The sequence below is a fragment of the Magnolia sinica genome, chromosome 12 (assembly GCF_029962835.1).
Source record: "Magnolia sinica isolate HGM2019 chromosome 12, MsV1, whole genome shotgun sequence".
NCBI lineage: Eukaryota > Viridiplantae > Streptophyta > Magnoliopsida > Magnoliales > Magnoliaceae > Magnolia > Magnolia sinica.
In genome coordinates this window covers 32,566,762-32,586,517 of record NC_080584.1, presented here as the reverse complement: position 1 = coordinate 32,586,517, position 19,756 = coordinate 32,566,762, and positions in this window count along the sequence as shown.

Sequence of the window (19,756 nt, the reverse complement as noted above, 5' to 3'; positions counted from 1 at the left end):
AGAATCATTTGAAATTATGGTTTTACCACTACAAGTGAAGCTTGAAGATATGGCTAATGTCCTAGAGGTGGGTGAATAGGATTTTTCAAAATTTTAACTAAATAATTAATATGTACTTACTTCTAAATACATATGTAAATGAATACGAGCAAGAAGAAATGCAAAAGGAGAGTCTACTTAGTGAAAAGAATCATTCATACATTTTATCAAACATGTTTGCTACAAAAAATAAACTAAGTATATTGTTTAGCAAAACACAACAAATAGAGATTTAAATCATTCACCACATTGTACAAGATGTATAGTGGTTCGGCTACGTGCCCACTCTATCCTAGAGTGTGTTGGATTTCACTATTCAGATGGTTTTAAATTAAGTTCACCATAACCCTTCACAACCTCATAAGGTTTACATTTTTCATCTATTGACGGGCTACACAAGCTCTTACTAAGTCCTACACAAGAACTTATGAAGTCGTACATAAGGACAATAAAAATGTATTCTCCCGTCGGAGGCCTACACAAGGACTTATCGAGTTTGGTAGTTCAAACTCTGAAACTCAATCCTACACAAGGATTGGTTTCCTGACACTATGGACTCAAAAAATACTTTCTTACTTAAAATTAGATGAGCCCCATTAAATACCTTGATGAAGATCTTCTTGTGAATTCTATTGTGTAAATCTAGCGCTCGTAGTGGTGTCAAATTTTATTGTACTAAACCATTCAGTATTTGTATCATACTTTGAGTTGAAGCGATCAGGTTCGTACATTTCAAAGTTCTCTGGATCTTCATCGAACTTGCCTACATCTTCAAGTTGAAGTGAAGAGTGTTGAAGTTCATGGTTTCAACCTAAAATTCAAGAACTCAAGTTCAAGTTTGAAGTTTAACTATTGTACTCTAAAGACTCAAGAACTCAAGTGTAACTTAAGCTCAAGTTTAAGAGATCGAACTCAAGCTTCAAGTATCATAAGATATCAAGATTCTGAAGCGAATGATGTTTTATTTGTTCTAACTCACAAACAGGTTTGAATGACCCTAGATTAACCCTAGATTATGTCATATTCATTACATATTTTATGTGAGTCATTTCTTTTATTTATAGGTCATTTTCTCGACTAGTCTTAGACCGTGTTCGACTAGTCCAAGTACTGGCTCGACCAGTTCAAGAGTTTTCTCGACCAGTCTAAGGTTTGTTGATATTTTTCAAAATTTTCTGTTGGAGTCTCGACCAGTCCTGAAGATTGTTCGACTAGTCGAGTGAACAGTGCTCGACCGGTTGTGCAGTTCTCGACTCAAAGTCCAGCAAGCTTTTCTGGTCCCACTCGACTAATCGAGTAACAACCTTATCTCATCGCGCCAGAAAATTTAAAATTTTGTTAGTCCTTCAACCAGTCGAACTAACCCTTAGACCAGTCGAGTGAACAGTATTTTCACCTATAAATAGAGCACGACTTTCAAAGTTTATTCATTCATTAAAGCGAAATCAAGACATCATTCTAAGAGATAAGTTTGTAATATTTTTAAGCTATATTGTGCTCATTTAATATTCTCTTTAATTAGCTTTTGTTATTTGATTGTGTGATCTTTATTCTAATCTCACTTTAAGAAGGGATTTGAGTTTTCCCTTTTCTTGAGATCAAAATCAAATAAAGCTTGCCCAAGTTGATTTAATTAAAAATCATTTAGAACTAGAACCTTTTCATCTGTGAGACTGGACATTGAACATCTTCGTCTACATCGGATCGGTTCTACTGGGCTTCTGCAAAGGAGAATTTTCAGATAAGTACACTTACATTTTGTATATCCTTTTCGGTTTTTGAGGTTGTGCCAGAAAAATCTCTTTTTGGTTTGTCTGAAGTGATCTATAAAATCTTAAAGTGTGGGGTTTTTGGAATTGTGTAAGCCCAATCAAAGACATATTGCGAAGGTTTTAAGGTAAACCTTGGAAAACCTTTTTCATAGTGAACACTAATATCCCGAGGGAGTGGATATTATGAGTGAAGTAGTTGTGTGGCTGTTTTCTAACAGTTGGTGTACATATAAGCGAACTACTATAATTCATGGTGTTATGGTGGATGATTGAATGTCCTTATATGTGTGAATGTTGTAATTCATTTTAAGCATTTGTGGTGAATGGTGTAATTTATTTTATGAACTTGTGAGAATATTGTAATAACTTAGTTTATTTTATTTGCTATTTCCTTTGCCTCTTTATTGGTTTGGGTTTTTTATACTTTCAAACGTTCTGGTAAGGTTGTCATGCCATAAGCCTTTGGTTTTTGTGTTACCTCTCAAGACTAGTACATTTGAGGTTGTTATTTACTTGTGCTTCTTTTTTATATGATTATGCTATCTTTCTTTAAATTCCCCATTTATTTTTTAATTTGGCATAGTCCTATTCACCCTCCCCCCTCCCCCTCTAGGACATATAGCTCAGTCTTTTCACTTCTCGAATCGTGAAGGATCTTCGGCTCCCTTGTACCATAATTGTATGATGATGTGTCGTTTAAGATATCGAGGTTTTGGGTCAAGAGTTTGGTGAATCCTAACTTAATATTGATGAGTCTTTATGAATTAGTTAAGGATTCCCATGGCCGAGCATTCAATGCAAGCTAGCATAAAAATTTACCAATAAGTGTGATTGTTAAAGCATTAATAAATGTTGGAGTTCATTCTTCAATCTAAGCTTTGAATGCTTCAATGAATGTGTTTAAGACATGGATTGAATGATGAACTCCATGAGGAAAGAGAGCTTTGGGAAGAGGGGTATTAACTATGGGTATTCACTCTCACAAGGCTTTTTCTATTTCTCACCAAATTACCAAGAAACCCCTCTTTCATATATACAGAGAAGATTTGTAATGGTCAAAAAAGGGCAGAAATATGTCAATTTCAATGGCATTGAAGTGTCCCTTCGATGTCATTGAAGGACCTTCACTATCATCGAGAAAATCAGATTTTAAACTTTGAATGTTGCTGGACAGTTTTGCTGCAGAGTTCGATTCCATCGAGTAACCTTCGATGTCATCGAAGAGGTCCTTCAATGCCACCGAAGGCTTCCTTGATGTCATCGAAAAAATCAAGAATTTTGATATGAGGTTGCTGGACAATTTGGAGGTTTAGTTCGATCCCATCGAGTTGAACTTCGATGTCATCAAAGGTACTTCGATGTCATGAAAAATTTTCAAGATTTTGGTTTTAAGTTGTTGGATAAATTGAGCTCTTGTTCAATGTCATTGAAGTGACCCTTCAATGTCATCGAGAAATTTCAGATTTTAAACATTTTATTGCTGGACTGTTTAGTCTCTGGGCTCGATGTCATTGAGTTGTCTTCGATGTCATTGAAGGTAGTTCAATGGGACTTCGATGTCATTGAAAATGTCTGTTTGGGGATGTTTCTTTTTACATAAACTTCTACCCACTCAACTATCCAGCATTCTTTAAGATGATTTTTCCAAGAAGGTATGGGCTAGGTAGAGGATTTTGTTTAGTGGATTTTAGTATAGGTTTTAATGTGGTCTTTACCATTTCCTTACCTTTGTCGTGAATTAGATGCCCTCAATCCTTAAGTCTTCATACTTGAGCTCTCCTGACTCTTAAGTCTCTTAACTCACACTAATTGACAAACTAGGGCACTTATAATCTCTTGTTTTGTTAATTATGTGACAAAACCTAACAAACACATATACAACTCGATAAACATAGGACATAATATGTCTTGTTGTGAAATTGACATGATTTACAAGTATAACACAGGACATATTCATAATATATTGTTCGATGCTCCCCCTATATTCCTGCAACACAATTATTTCTGAAAAGATAAATTGAAACATTTGGTGGGAGTATTGTTTCTCCCCCCTTTTGTCAGTGATTGGAAAAGGTTAGTTGTAAATGTATGTTTTTATCACTGAAGCTTGAAAATATTACAAATATTCAACATACAGGGGAAGGCAAAAATATATCCAAAAAGGTATATGAACACAAAGATGTGAGGCATGAAGTGGTGTATATAATATATCCAAAAAGATGTATTTGTTCATAAGAAGATAAAATATCCAGTACATCTATCATCCAACTCAGATGATCAAAAAGTGATACTTGACCGAGATGGTCAGACTACCAAACAAAAAATAAAAAACACACACACACACACACACATCAAACTATTAGCTTTAGACCCTGGTGGAGCCACGTCATTTAGGCAACAAGGTAGAAGGGTGATGATCTCCTACGCCATGCGCTGAAGTGACTGGACCATCTGTTATAGTCATGATAGATGCTCCCCTTGGCATGTTTGCTCTGTAAATAACTACTCGAGATGGTCTTGCTGCCTCATATAGAATCGGGTGGCTGTAGAATATGGAGTGGCATGTAAGGAGGGCTCTAGTGGCGGGTCACTTTAGTAATTGTTTGGCCAATTTCTATGGTGGCAGCCACTGGGGCAGGTGTATCGGTGTTAGCAGGTGCTGTTGAAGGAGGTGTTAGTTGCATCTTCTTGATGTTATCACTGGTGACCCACATCGCTGGTACAGGCGCATCCGATATTGGCAAGAACCCACACTCCTGAGCTAATAAGCATATGAGATTACCAAATGGGAGGTAAGTGGGTCCGCTCCCCCTCAATAAAAGCACATGCTAGTGAAGAATGATGGTGGGAAGGCATAATCAGATACCCATCCCGACACTGTAGACAATGTCTACCATAAAAGGGGTTAGGTTAACTTTGTTTGTGCCCCGGGGTTTGACGTTTGTAGAAAAGATGGAGAGAAGGAGTCGAAACTAACTCAACATGTTCGAGGATTATAAATCATTGTCGTGAACCCATGACTCGTCCTTCCTACTAAATAAATATTTTGTCATCATGGACCGGATAGTAAAAGAAACGAGGTGATGGCAAGGCTGAGGTGCACATGACAAAGGGACACCAATTAGGGAAGAGCCTAGTGTAATCTTGATAATACAATGACCTACGTCGACCTCGAGAGAGGGAGGGTGGAGAGTAAGATTCTGACACTTAGACAAAAATTGGTAGACTTGATTGGGTTGAGTCATACGCTAAATTTCAATAGATTTTCCCGGTGATTTTTCTTAACATAGAATCAATCAATAAGGTTGCATGCTAGAGATATCCGAAAAGGCCGAGCTAAATGTCCTAGGGGGAGCGTGAATAGGACTATGCCAAATTAAAAATAAATGCGAATACAAAGATAGATAACACAATCAAATAATAAAAATAATAAATAAATAGCAACATCAAATGTACTAGTCTTGAGAGGTTGATACAAACTTAGTTCGAAGGACAACCTAACACCTAAAACCGCGCGTTGTGAAGACATATCGTCTGAAATCAGTTCGGTTTTCTTTTCTGGCTTAAGGTGCGGACTTTAAGTGTATAGGTTATGGTTTTCAAGGCTTTCAATGCCAGTTAATGATTTATTCTTGCTATAGATGAGATTTCACATGCCAAATGTTATGTTTATGTTGTGTTCCTGATATGCATGTGTTATATTGAGATTTGTGTATTCTATGTGTATGTATAAAGTACCGTATGCGTATAAAATATGAACATGTGATTTCTATGATTATTTGCCGTGTACTTATGCTAGACGTATGAGTGACAACTCCTTGGTAAAAGGAATTGTCCAAATGCGTGTATTTCAACATACGCCATGTATGTTGGACTATGTATTCTAAGTGTTTGTAGAAATGTCTGAATGATCTAAAGTATAACTTATTACACTATTTGCGGGCATTGAGAAGTGATTCTCAACACTCCTATTGATGTGTATGATTTCCTTCCTGCAAGTTACATTCCTTGTTATGTAATTTCAAGCATTACTTATGCTTACATTTATGTTAAATTGATATTCTTCGAATGCTTACGTACTTCATGATTTGAGTTGTTATTCCATTACTATTCTAAATTGCAGTTATGAATATCTATTGTAGTGTAATGTGTGTGGGACTATGCATTAGTCCAGGAAATCGGTAATCGGCCTTAAGTTCGTGGTTGAGGTTGCTTTCGCCACGTAGGATGTATTAGATGAACCCGAGTCATATTAGAGTTGTCGGCAGTGGTTTGGCCATGCGGAGTGTTTACGCACTCTATGTCGCTCAACCCAACGTGCGCTCGTGCTAGTCGATTTCGTCAAGTAACCCAATTGTCCGATGTATGTTCTCCATGTATGGACGCTATTGTTTGAATCTAGGGTACCGAACTTACCAGTGAAATCTTATTAACCTTGGTACCTTGATCCGCTAAGACTCATGAGCCGGACATGGTGGTATGGGACACCGTGGTCGAGCTGTCGGCCTACGCTGGGGTGACGAGCCTCCCCGTAGTGACCAGTGAGCAACTAAACTCGTGAGCCGATTATGGTGGTATGGGACACTATATTCGTGCTGTCAGCCTACATTGATTGGTGACGAGCCCTTTATAGTAACCTCGAGCATACCTGGATACCGCATTGAGGTGACGAGCCTTAGTGTAGTAACGACGGTATGATAGGCGTGCATTGATTGGTGACGAGCCCTTTGCAACGACCTCAAACCATATGATCGTATGAGATGTCTAGGACTGACGACCCTAGTATGGATCACTGTTTGGATGGTGATATGCGGAAGGTACTTTAGCTTCCCAATCCTACTGTATGAAAAGGACTAATAACAACTTGGTAATCATATTCATGCACCACATTTGCATGTGCTTTGTAGAGGTAGCGCACTTTGAGGTGGTGTCATGCGTAACGTAAGATGAAGACGCTGAGGATGTACGCATGAGGGCATGCATCATTTTGCATACATCCTTGCATTAACAAGAGTACTTAGGACATGTTTAATTGTTCTTCTTTATCATTACTGCTTGATTGAATTGATAACATGTTAACCTGTGCCTTATTGTTCCACTGAGTTGATCACTCACTCCCACGTTCTGGGGCGGTGTTAAACACCCACCAGACTCTGTCTTAGTTGCTGATGTTATAGATGTTGATGCGACTTCTGAGGCAGAGCGGGAGATGGATGATGATGAGGCTGCTTTCTCTTTTATGCAGTTTTCAGATGGGTTCTAGTGAGCCTCGTTCTGATGCGTGGGATGCTGGGATTTCTTTTGGGAAGTTAAATGATGTAACTTGATACTTATAAATTTGATAGTAACACTTGAATTACGACCTGGTATGTATATGTATTTCAGGGATCTGCACATGTACACATTTATTTCTATAAGTCTTCCGCTTGCTTTCTTCAGTTATCCCTGAATTATATTTGCTATTTGGCTTAATCTATTCCATGTTTTATGCACTAATACAGACAACATACATCCATCATTCAATATGTTGCATAAGTGATGTTTTGGAACTCGGGAGCTGAGTTATGCTCGACCCCCGAATTTCAGGGCGTTACAAGTTGGTATCAGAGCATGATCTGGATTAAACTGGACCTGGGTTATGGTCACACACAGCACGCTGTCACCACTTTAGTGTATTTGGGTGCGAGTTTATCGTAGATTGTGTGTTTGTGTTCCGTAGCTTCTATCGACGAAAGTTTACTGAAAACGTTCGCCGAGATCGAGTCTGTGCTCTCCTGATCACACACAGCGACCCGAAACCTTTCCTAGACCATCCACTAATGAGTTTAGATGGTCTATCTTCCCTTTTCAACCCTTCAATCTTTAAGAAATCTCTGTTTGAATCAGATTTCTACTTGAATGGCCCGATAGGCGTCAAATCATGCTAGGGGCCGATCGGGGCATTTTCTGTGGGGCCTAGGGGGGACCCACATCATTCTGAGCTTGGGGGACTAGGAGGACCTCCCCAAAACGGTGAGGCATCACCGAAAGGTCCAGAGACCGGCGATGCCATCGCCGGTTCGGCGAGGCCTCGCCGATCAGCGGGCCAGGCCGGGCGGGCCAGCTCGGGCTGATGTCTGTTTAGCCTAGTGTGGCCCACCCCTCCATGGTTCGGTGATTAAAACACCTTCTATACCCTACTTCCTTCATAAAATTTCCTCCCAAGCTCTCATTTTCTTGAAAACCCTCTCCAAACTTCTCCAAATCCCTTCTAAATCTTTTTCTTCTTCCATTTTCGTGCAAACCCCATCACCCCATCTCAAAACCCTCACCCCCATTGCTGTTTATCCTTTCTTTCCTTCTCATTTAAGCTCTCACATTCTCTTTTGAGATCTCAAGTGTGTGAAAACTTCCCATCCTTCCTATTTCTCTCTCTCTCATTTCTCATGGCCCTCTTTGAGTTCATCACGGCCATATTTTTCATTTCCTCCCTTCTTTCTTTGATGGGGAAGAAGAGAGCGCCCGTGGATGAAGCCGGGCCTAGCCGCCCAACCCGTGCACGGAGGCCGAGAGGTGCCGCCACTAGCACTTTCACCACTCGTGAATTTCAGACAAGCGGGACCTCGATCCTCGAGCTCCCATTGGTAGAACCCTGTTGACGGAGTTATCGCATGGAGTCTATGAAGGCCGTAGAGTCCTTTTTGAGACTCATGTTGATCCGCGGCTGTATGGTGAGTTTCTGTTGTTGGAGCGCCTGGAAGGGGCTGGTTGGTGTCCCTTGTTTAAAGGCGAGTATCGCGCAAATGCAAGTATTGTTTGAGCTTTTTATGCCAATATTCGTGATCCATCGCTAGAGCCTCTGCAGTTCAAGATTCCTTGTGGTAGCGGTCGGGAGGCTATAGTAAATGTCGCTTTGATATCCCGACTTCTGAATGTGCCACTTGGTGAGGTGCATGCCAGCGAGAAGAATGTGAACAGTACACGCGAGAGGGATCGTCGCACCCGATCCTTGTGTGGTCGTTTGGTCGAATGGCAGCCGAATAGGAGTCTTCTGGCTACCTACATGACGGACGACTTCCGTTTGCTTCATCCCATGTGTACGTTCAATGTATACCCAAGGTGGAGCAACCGTAGCGAGTGTACGGGCCTGATGGTAGATTTCCTGTATCAAGTGGGGCAAGAAGCGAAGTTGTGTGTACTGACGTACATCCTGTGCCAGATTATTCTCATCGCTCGTTAGACTAGGAGGACTGAGTCGCTTCCATTTGGCCGCCTCATTTGCAAACTTGCACATGAGTTTGGCTATAGGCTTGGAGTAGAGAAGCCGGTTCCTGTTCGTCATATTAATCTGACGACCCTTAAGCAGATGGAGATTAGTTCTGGTCGACATGCCTCAGAGAGTGAGGATGAGTCAGAGAGCGATGATGAAGAGAGTTATGCTGAAGGTGGTGCTAAGATTGAGGAAGAAACAGAGTAGGACGAGGAAGAGGTGAGGCACAGGATACGAGCGAGAGCTCTGCTCCTGTGGCACCAGAGCAGAGCACAGATCAGGCTGCCAGAGATGCCCGTATTGTTCGGCTTGAAGAAGGGCAGGCTGTTCTACGCCAGGATATTGTGGATCTTCGAGCCCTTGTGAAGCATAAGTTTAAGAAGGTGACTCGAACTCTGAAGTCTATCCTGTGTTTTTTGCAGGATAAGGGTGCCTCGCCTCCATCTCCTGATTCCGACGAGTAGATGTCGGTGTAGCCGTCCTTTGCTTTGTTTGTTGTTTCTTTCTGTGTGTAGCCGTTGTTGGCTTTGTAGTTGGAGTTGTTTGTAGTTGTTTGTTGTTGCTTGAAGTGTTAGATGTTGTAGTTCACATGCTTTCCTAGTCGTGATTCATGTAATGCTGCACTACTTGTATTGCGACAATTTTGTTTAATGGAATGTATGTTTTTTATCTTTGGAGTTGTGCTGTGATTGCTGTATGGCTGAATCGGCATTAGTTAGCATGCCGGTAGTTTGAGAGTTTGAAGATGTGTTTGATTCGATTCCTGGATTACCTCCTCAGCGTGAGATTGATTTTGCTATCGACCTCATGCCTGGTGTGGCGGCCATTTCATTACCCACCTATCGTATGCCTCCGAGTGAAATGGAGGAGTTGAGGAAGCAGATAGATGGTTTGCTGAATTTGGGTTTTATTCGGCCTAGTGTGTCTCCTTGGGGAGCACCTGCTTTGTTTGTGAAGAAGAAAGGTGGGTCCTTGCGATTATGTATTGATTATCGCAGGCTGAATTTGGTAACTGTGAAGAATAAGTACCCTTTGCCCAGGATTGATGATCTGTTTGATCAATTGAAAGGGGCACGGTACTTTTCGAAGGTTGATCTGCAGTCAGGGTATCATCAATTGCGCGTCAAGGATAGGGACGTGCAGAAGACCGCTTTCAAGACTAGCTTCGGTCACTATGAGTTCCTTGTGATGTCGTTCGGTCTTTTGAACGCACCGGCCATGTTCATGGATCTGATGAATAGGGTGTTTTAGCCATTCTTGTTCCGATTCGTCATTGTCTTTATCGATGACATCCTGATTTATTCGGAGAGCCGGGAAGAACACGAGGAGCATTTAAGAGCGGTTTTGGATACTCTTAGGAAGAATCATCTCTTTGCGCAGTTCAAGAAGTATGATTTCTAGAAAGAGGAAGTCAAGTTCCTGGGACATGTGGTGTCCAGGGAAGGGATAGCTGTCGATCTTGCCAAGGTAGCTGCAGTGCAGGACTGGAAGCAGCCTGGTTCAGTTACTGAGGTAAGGAGTTTTCTGGGTCTTGCAGGCTATTATCGATGCTTCATTCAAGACTTCTCGAAGATTACCAGACCGTTGTTGCAGTTGACACGGAAGGATTTGAAGTTTGCTTGGAATGAGAAGGCGGAGTTAGTTTTTCAGGAGCTAAAGGACAAGTTGACGTCTGCCCCTGTGCTAGTATTGCCAGAGCAAGGGTTCAAGTATATTATATATACTGACGCCTCTCGCGTTGGCCTGGGTTGTGTACTTATGCAGAAGGACAGGGTGATTACTTATGCTTCGCATCAGTTGAGGAAACACGAAGAGAATTACCCTACGCACGACCTGGAGTTAGCAGTTGTCATTTTTGCATTAAAGCTTTGGAGACATTACCTCTATGGTGAGGAGTTCGAGCTCTTTTGCGACCACAAGAGCCCTAAGTATATTTTCACGCAGCGTGATTTGAATATGAGGCAGCGCCGATGGATGGAAACATTGAAGGACTTTAAGTTTGATGTTTCTTACCATCCGGGCAAGGCGAACCTTGTGGCAGATGCGTTGAGTCGCAAGAAGGCTATTGAGTTTGCGGCCCCGCTGATGATAGCAGAGTGGGATATGTTGGCGTTTGTGCGAGATTTTGAGCAGAAGCTTACGGTGGTTGAGCTGTATGAGGTTATCGCACACATTCGTGTACAGCCCCTTATCGACGAGAAGATCGTTGCAGCTCAGGTAGATGATGAGCTTTTGGTGAAGATGAGGAAGCGGGTTGGTACAGATGAGAACTCCAACTGGAGTGTTAGTTCTGATGGGGGCCTACAATTTCGTGGCTGGTTATGTGTTCCTGACATCCCTGACTTGAGACAGAGGTTCTCGAGTTAGCCCATAGTTCTAAGCTTGCGATGTATCCAGGTAGCACGAAGATGTATCAGGATATGAAGAGGTCTTATTGGTGGGACAATATGAAGGTCCAGATTGTTGAGTTTGTTTCTCGTTGTCTCTTGTGCCAGCAGGTCAAGGCAGAGCATCGCCGACCTCCTGGGTTGCTGCAGCCCATGCCCATAGCAGAATGGAAGTGGGACTTCATCTCTATGGATTTTATTTCTAGGTTGTCAAGAACAAGGAAGGGATATGACTCTATTTGGGTGATCGTCGACCGATTGACGAAGTCGGTGTATTTCTTACCGATCAGAGTCACTAACTCTGCAGACGAGTTGGCTAGGTTGTATATCAAGGAGATAGTACGTCTGCATGGAGTTCCCCTAGAGATTGTGTTTGATAGAGACATGCGTTTCACTTCTATCTTCTGGACTCGTATTCAAGAAGCGATGGGCGTGAAACTGAAGTTCAGCATCGCGTTTCATCCGCAAACAGATGGGCAGACGGAACACGTGAATCAGGTCCTGGAAGACATGTTGCGAGCTTGTGTTTTGGATTTCAAGGACAGTTGGGATGATTGTCTTCAGTATGCAGAGTTCGCGTATAATAACAGTTTCCAGGCGAGTATCGGCATGGCTCCCTATGAGGCGTTGTATGGTCGCCCATGCAGAGCACCGCATTGCTGGGCAAAAGTTGGCGAGCGTAGTTTGCTTGGCCCGGAGTTGGTGCAGGTGACTTCAGAGAAGGTTGACATCATTCGACGTCGACTTCTGACAGCGCAGAGTAGGCAGAAGAGTTATGCTGATACGAGGCGTCGACCGCTTGAGTTTGAGGTTGGAGACCATGTTTTTCTGAAGGTCTCTCCTATGAAGGGAGTTCTGTGGTTCGGTAAGAAGGGGAAGCTGACGCGAGATTTATTGGTCCATTTCAAGTTCTGGATCGAGTGGGAGCAGTAGCATACCGCCTTGCTTTGCCCACACCTCTTGCGGGCGTGCATAACGTATTTCATGTTTCTATGCTGAAGAAGTACTTTCCTGATCCTTCGCATATTATCAGTTGGGAGCAAGTGCAGTTGAGTGAGGATGCCACTTATGTACTGCGACCGACGCGTATTCTCGACAGGAAGGAGCAGGTATTGCGTAGCAAGGTTATCCCTCTTGTGAAGGTGCTATGGACGCATCATAGTGTGGAAGAGGCTACTTGGGAATCTGAAGCTGAGGTCAGAAAGAGCTACCCTCAGATCCTTGAGGAATATGAGAATGTATGAATTTCGAGGACGAAATTTTCTTCAAGGGGGGTAGATTGTAATGACCCTGAAAATTTTGTGCTATTCGTTCCCTAGTAGTTGTTTTTAGGGTAATTAGTGCTAATCTCGATTGCTTGTGAAATTCGCATCAATCACTTTAAATTCGATCTGCATGACTCAAAACCTGTAGATTAGTTAGCGCTATGTTACTCTGAAATCTGGGATCCATCGCTAAATCCAGTTGTTCTGGAGAATTTTTGGAAGTTCTGGATCGGACCTGGACCGTGCGTCGAAAGTCCGATAGCGATGATCTTAGGCTGTTGCGGTCACTATGTTGGACTTGACCATCACCTCAAAAATCAAGTCCAGAAGATGTTCTGGGTCGATTTGATTGAGTTCGGAGTGAAGAGTGTGAGAAGGGAAAGTAAATGTGATTTTATGAAATCTGAGTCGTGTCGCTTGCGCGATGATTTTAAGCAATCTGACCGTTGGATTCTGACCCAATTTCACCCTCTGATCAGGGAAGGTGGCCCAGGCATGTCCTTGTGCTTGTGGACCTGATCGAGATTCAGTGACCGTTGAATTGAGTGTGGTCCGCCACGATTGATCTGAAGATCCGGTCGGTATGAAAAGTCAGCCTGACCTAGATCCATGGTCAGTGAGCTTAAGTCCGACCTTTCGTGGTTATAGGCCCACCGGAAGTGCTTCATTGAATCGTGAGAGGCTGGTTTTGGTTATACCCTAAGTATACCTTGGCCCTGGGGTTATTTTCATCAATATTAGGCCTATTTATAGTCCTTAAAACCCTAGCTCTCTTTTCCATACGAATTTCCTAACCCTACCTAAGAAAGAGAAAGGAAAAGAGAGAGAAAGTGAGAGAGAAGTTAGTGAATCATCTTAGATTCTTTCCTGTTCTTCTTCATCCTTGAACCTTCACTTTGAATCGTTATTCTGATGATTCTGAGTTCATCTTTGGGTAAGTTAACCTAACCCTAATCTGTGTTAGAGCTTAGAATAGTCTTTGTATTGTTGTAGATCATTTCTATTCTTGTCTTAGGTTATTCTGTCGCCGTTGACGAAGACATATCGTCTGAAATCAGTTCGGTGTTCTTTTCTGGCTTAAGGTGCGGACTTTAAGTATATAGGTTATGGTTTTCAAGGCTTTCAATGCTAGTTAATGATTTATTCTTGCTATGGATGAGATTTCACATGCCAAATGTTATGTTTATGTTGTGTTCCTGATATGCATGTGTTATATTGAGATTTGTGTATTCTATGTGTATGTATAAAGTACCGTATGCGTATAAAATATGAACATGTGATTGCCATGATTATTTGTTGTGTACTTATGCTACACGTATGTGTGACAACTCCTTGGTAAAAGGAATTGTCCAAATGCGTGTATTTCAACATACGCCATGTATGTTGGACTATGTATTCTAAGTGTTTGTAGAAATGTCTGAATGATCTAAAGTGTAACTTATTACATTATTTGCGGGCGTTGAGAAGTGATTCTCAACACTCCTATTGATGTGTATGATTTCCTTCCTGCAAGTTACATTCCTTGTTATTTAATTTCAAGCATTACTTATGCTTACATTTATGTTAAGTTGATATTCTTCGAATGCTTGCGTACTTCCTAATTTGAGTTGTTGTTCCATTACTATTCTAAATTGCAGTTATGAATATTTGTTGTAGTGTAATGTGTGTGGGACTATGCATTAGTCCAGGAAATCGGTAATCAGCCTTAAGTTCGTGGTTGAGGTTGCTTTCGCCACATAGGACGCATTAAACGAACCCGAGTCGTATTAGAGTTGTCGGCAGTGGTTTGGCCACGCGGAGTGTTTGCGCACTATATGTCGCTCAACCCAACGTGCGCTCGTGCTAGTCGAGTTCGTCAAGTAACCTAATTTTTCGATGTATGTTCACCATGTATGGACGCTATTGTTTGAATCTAGGGTACCGAACTTACCAGTGAAATCCTATTAACCTTGGTACCTTGATCCACTAAGACTCATGAGCCGGACATGGTGGTATGGGACACCGTGGTCGAGCTGTCGGCCTACGCTGGGGTGACGAGCCTCCCCGTAGTGACCAGTGAACAACCAAATTCGTGAGCCGATTATGGTGGTATGGGACACTATATTCGTGCTGTCGGCTTACATTGATTGGTGACGAGCCCTTTGTAGTAACCTCGAGCATACCTGGATACCGCATTGAGGTGACGAGCCTTAGTGTAGTAACGACGGTATGATAGGCGTGCATTGATTAGTAACGAGCCCTTTGCAACGACCTCAAACCATATGATCATATGAGATGTCTAGGACTGACGACCCTAGTATGGATCATTGTTTGGATGGTGATATGAGGAAGGTACTTTAGCTTCCCAATCCTGCTGTATGAAAAGGACTAATAACAACTTGGTAATCATATTCATGCACCGCATTTGCATGTGCTTTGTAGACGTGGCGCACTTTGAGGTGGTGTCATGCGTAACGTAAGATGAAGACGTTGAGGGTGTACGCGTGAGGGCACGCATCATTCTGCATACATCCTTGCATTAACAAGAGTACTTAGGACATGTTTAATTGTTCTGCTTTATCATTACTGCTTGATTGAATTGATAACATGTTAACCTGTGCCTTATTGTTCCACTGAGTTGATCACTCACTCCCATGTTCTGGGGCGGTGTTAAACACCCACCAGACTCTGTCTTAGTTGCTGATGTTGTAGATGGTGATGCCACTTCTGAGGCAGAGCGGGAGATGGATGATGATGAGGCTGCTTTCTCTTTTATGCAGTTTTTAGACGGGTTCTAGTGAGCCTCGTTCTGATGCGCGGGATGCTGGGATTTCTTTTGGGAAATTAAATGATGTAACTTGATACTTATAATTTTGATAGTAACACTTGAATTACGACCTGGTATGTATATGTATTTCAGGGATCTGCACATGTACACATTTATTTCTATAAGTCTTCCGCTTACTTTCTTCAGTTATCCTTGAATTATATTTGTTATTTGGCTTAATCTATTCCATGTTTTATGCACTAATACAGACAACATACATCCATCATTCAATATGTTGTATAAGTGATGTTTTGGAACTCAGGAGCTGAGTTATGCTCGACCCCCGAATTTCAGGGCGTTACAGCATAACACCTTCGATGTTATCAAACACCCTTCGATGTCATCGAAGGAGTTTATATTCGAAAGTTGCGCCTTTTCTTCTTTTTCACTGCATAAGTCTTTGTGTCATTGAACCGTCCTACCATGTCATCGAGCGAAGCTTCGATTCATCGAACAGGTCTTCGAGTCATCGAGAATGTGTCTGAAACAGTCCAGCGAGTTGATTCAATTTCTTCATTAAATTTGATGCCATCGAACATGTCTTCAATTGATCGAGAAAAGAACCCAATATGTCCAACAACTAACTTGATTTTTTCTCATAAATTCGATGTCATCGACCAGTGTTCAATGTCATCGAACGGATCTTCAATGTCATCGAACGGTTCTCGATGGCACAGTCTTTGTAATTTCTGTGCTTGTTCTTTCAACTTCCTTCCTTCTCTATTTGGTTTTCTTGGATCTTGGGACCTTGAAATCTTTAATCTTGGTCTCCGAAGGTCCATTCTTTGCCTTGGTGACTTTTGAGCACTAAATCCATGCTTTTAACATTCTTTTCAATCCAAGCTCTTAAATTCACCGTGCAACACAAACACATGTAAACTATACCATTAAGCCATATTATGTTTGTAAAACCAAGAAATAAATGGGGGATAACATGTAATATTTGACCCTCAACACTTATCTCGAATTCAGATTTCATCAATTCAACAAATTCATGAGCAGCATCTTCACAAGTGGATCCAAAGACTATATAATCCACGTAAATCTGGGCAATGAGAAAGATATTCCCAGTCTTTTGTGTAAAGAGTGTTTTATCAACACTCCCCCTACAAAAATGGTGGTCTAGAAAAAAATTGCGTCAAGCACTCATACCATGCTCCGGGTGCTTTCTTTAGACCATAAAGCGCTTTGCTCAATTTATATACATGTGGAGGATACTTTGGATCTAAAAATCCTTTTAGTTATTCTATGTATACTTCTTCCTCAAGTACACCATTGAGAAAGGCGGTTTTTACGTCCACTTGGAATAACTTAAATTTTAAAGCACATGCAATAAACATGAGAATTCTTATGGCCTCGAGGCGAGCTATGGGGGCAAATGTCTCATCAAAATCAATGCCCTTAATTTGTGAATAGCCTTATGCCATGAGCCTTGCCTTATTCCTTACTACATTCCTGAATTCTTCAGATTTGTTTTTGAAGACCCATTTTGTTTCGATGATATTTGTTTCAAGTGGGTTGGGAACTAGCTGCCACACCTCATTCCTTTCAAACTGTTGGAGCTCATCTTGCATAGCTGAAATCTAAAATTCATCTTGGAGAGCTTCTATAACATTCTTGGGCTCAATTTTTGAGGTGAAGCACAGATGACTACAAATACCTTCAAGCTGACGTCGAGTTTTTACACTGTCATTAGGATCTCCAATGATTTGATTGTTGGGATGATCCTTAATGATTGACAAGTTGTTCGATGGTTGAGGTTCATGGGGTGAGGTGGATTTTTTATCAGATTTACCTATTATACATGATTCCACATCATCCTCTATATCAATTTCAGGACTATTTTCATCATGTGGTTGGTCATCAACAACCACATTGACAGATTCTTGAATAGTTAGTGTCCTTAAATTGTACATTCTATAAGCGCGACTATTTATATAATATCCTAGAAAAATACCTTTTTTTCTTTTAGAGTCAAATTTCCCTACTTGTTCTTTATCTTTAAGAACAGAGCATTTACTACCAAAGACAGAAATATTTTACACTGGGCCATTTTCCACACCATAATTCATATGGTGTCTTTCAATCCTGCTCTAAAGTATAGTCTATTAATTATGTAGCAGGCGGTATTTACAGCTTTGGCCCATAAATTTTTAGCCATGTTTTTGCTATTTAGCATAACTGAACCCATTTCTTGCAATACCTGGTTCTTTCTTTCAACCACTCCATTCTGTTGTGGTGTTTTTGGTGCTGAGAATTCATGTCGGATTTCATTTTTATCATAATACTGTTGGAATCGATCATTCTCAAACTCCCCACCATGATCACTCCTAATACGACTTATGCAGTATCCTTTTTTCATTTTGAAGCCGTTATGCCATCTTCTGAAATTCATCAAATGCATCGAATTTTTCTCGAAGAAAGGCGATCCAATCAAATCTGGAGTAATCATCCACTACTACCAAAAATATCTCCTTTTCCCATGGCTCTCAACTTTAGTAGGTCCCACTAGATCCATGTGCAATAAGTTAAGTGGTTTGGAAGTTGCTACGGTGGTTGTCTTTTTATGTCCAACCTTTATTTGTTTGCCTTTGAGACTAGCACCGCATACAATCTTCTCTTTCTTATTGATCTTAGGGAGACCTCTCACCAAATTTTTTGAGCTTAGCTTAGCCAAATTCCGGTAGTGGACATGCCTAAGTCTTTGGTGCTATAGCTTGGATTCATTATTTAGGGCCATGTGGCATTTTGTGAATGGGACACTTTCTCCACCGCTTTCAATTACATAAAAGTTGTCACTTGTGCGAAGACCTTTCATGATAAGTTTACCTACGAGATCTAATATCTTGCATATATCTTTAGAGATTGTAACTGAGTGTTCTTTGTCACAGATTTGGAAAATGCTTAGGAGGTTATGTTTTAATCCCTCTACGTAAAGAACATCCTCAAATTTGGGCTAGCTAGGCCCAACTATTATCCCTCTTCCAACAATCTTAGCAAAGCTCCCATCACCAAATGTGACTGACCCACCATCAAATTCTGAATAATCACATGTCTGGAGCACCCGCTATCAAGATACCACTTAGCATTGTTGCCTACTTTAAGTGCAGTATGGAATACAAGGCAATTGTTCTTATTCCTTATAACCCATTTGGTGACAGTCCTTTTTGTAGATGTTGCTTTGCTTTCACATTGGGTCTTTTTGGATTTTTCGGGTAAGTCAACTAGATTTCCTTGTTTCATCAATTCTTTGGTTTTTCGATTCAGTTGAGCTATTTGATCTATAAATTCCTCCATCCTTTTAGTCATTTTAGGTGGAGTAGGGTATTTTCTTCCTTCATTTGGTGTATACTTTGAAGGATTCTTTATTTTCTGCATTATTTTTCCGGTTGGTTTGAATTTTCCTATATGGATCAACCCGGAAGTGAAGTGAGACCTACTTGATGCAAGACATTCAAATTTGTAGTGTCCCAAGTCTCTACAAGAATGATAGATTGGAGTGTTTTTTGTGTTGCTTCTAGATGCAACAATTTTCTTAAGCACAGGTGGTGCAAGAGCGAGGCTTGATTTGCCAATTTCATAGCCCAGGGCTCTTTTATCCTTATGGTTTCTTCCCATTCCAAGAAGTTTTTCCAGTTTTTCACTACTTTGGGAAAACTTGTAAATTAGTTCAACAAATTGTTTTAACTTTACTTCTTCTAGTCTTTGTTTGTGATTTTCAATTTTAAGTCCTTCTCTGATTCTAAATGTTCAATCTGTTTATTTAGTTTTGTATCTCAGACTTAAGGGATGTTGAAGTCCTTTCATGCTTGTCATTGTCAATATGATATTGCTAAAGATCATTTATCAAGTGAGTATTTATTCCTGATGTTTCATCTAGATCTTATTACAATTGTTTGTTTTTGTTTTCTATAATGCTAAGTTTTTTTATAGAGTTAATCATAAGCATTTTGTATACTCTTATTATTATTATTCTTTCTTATTGAACTGATGTTCATCTATCTCCTCATTATCCATAATTCCTACTTCTGTTAGGATCTCCCTTTAAGTTGTTAAACCCTTCAAGAGGAACCTTGTTCTGATACCAATTGAAATTACAGTTTAGACTGCTATAGTAGAAGTATGGAATAGTTCAAGAGTCCTAGAGGGGGGTGAATAGGACTTTTCAATGATTATGCCAATTTAAAATAACTTTATTGCTGAACTAAAACTAGTTTCCAATTAAACTAAGCAAGGCA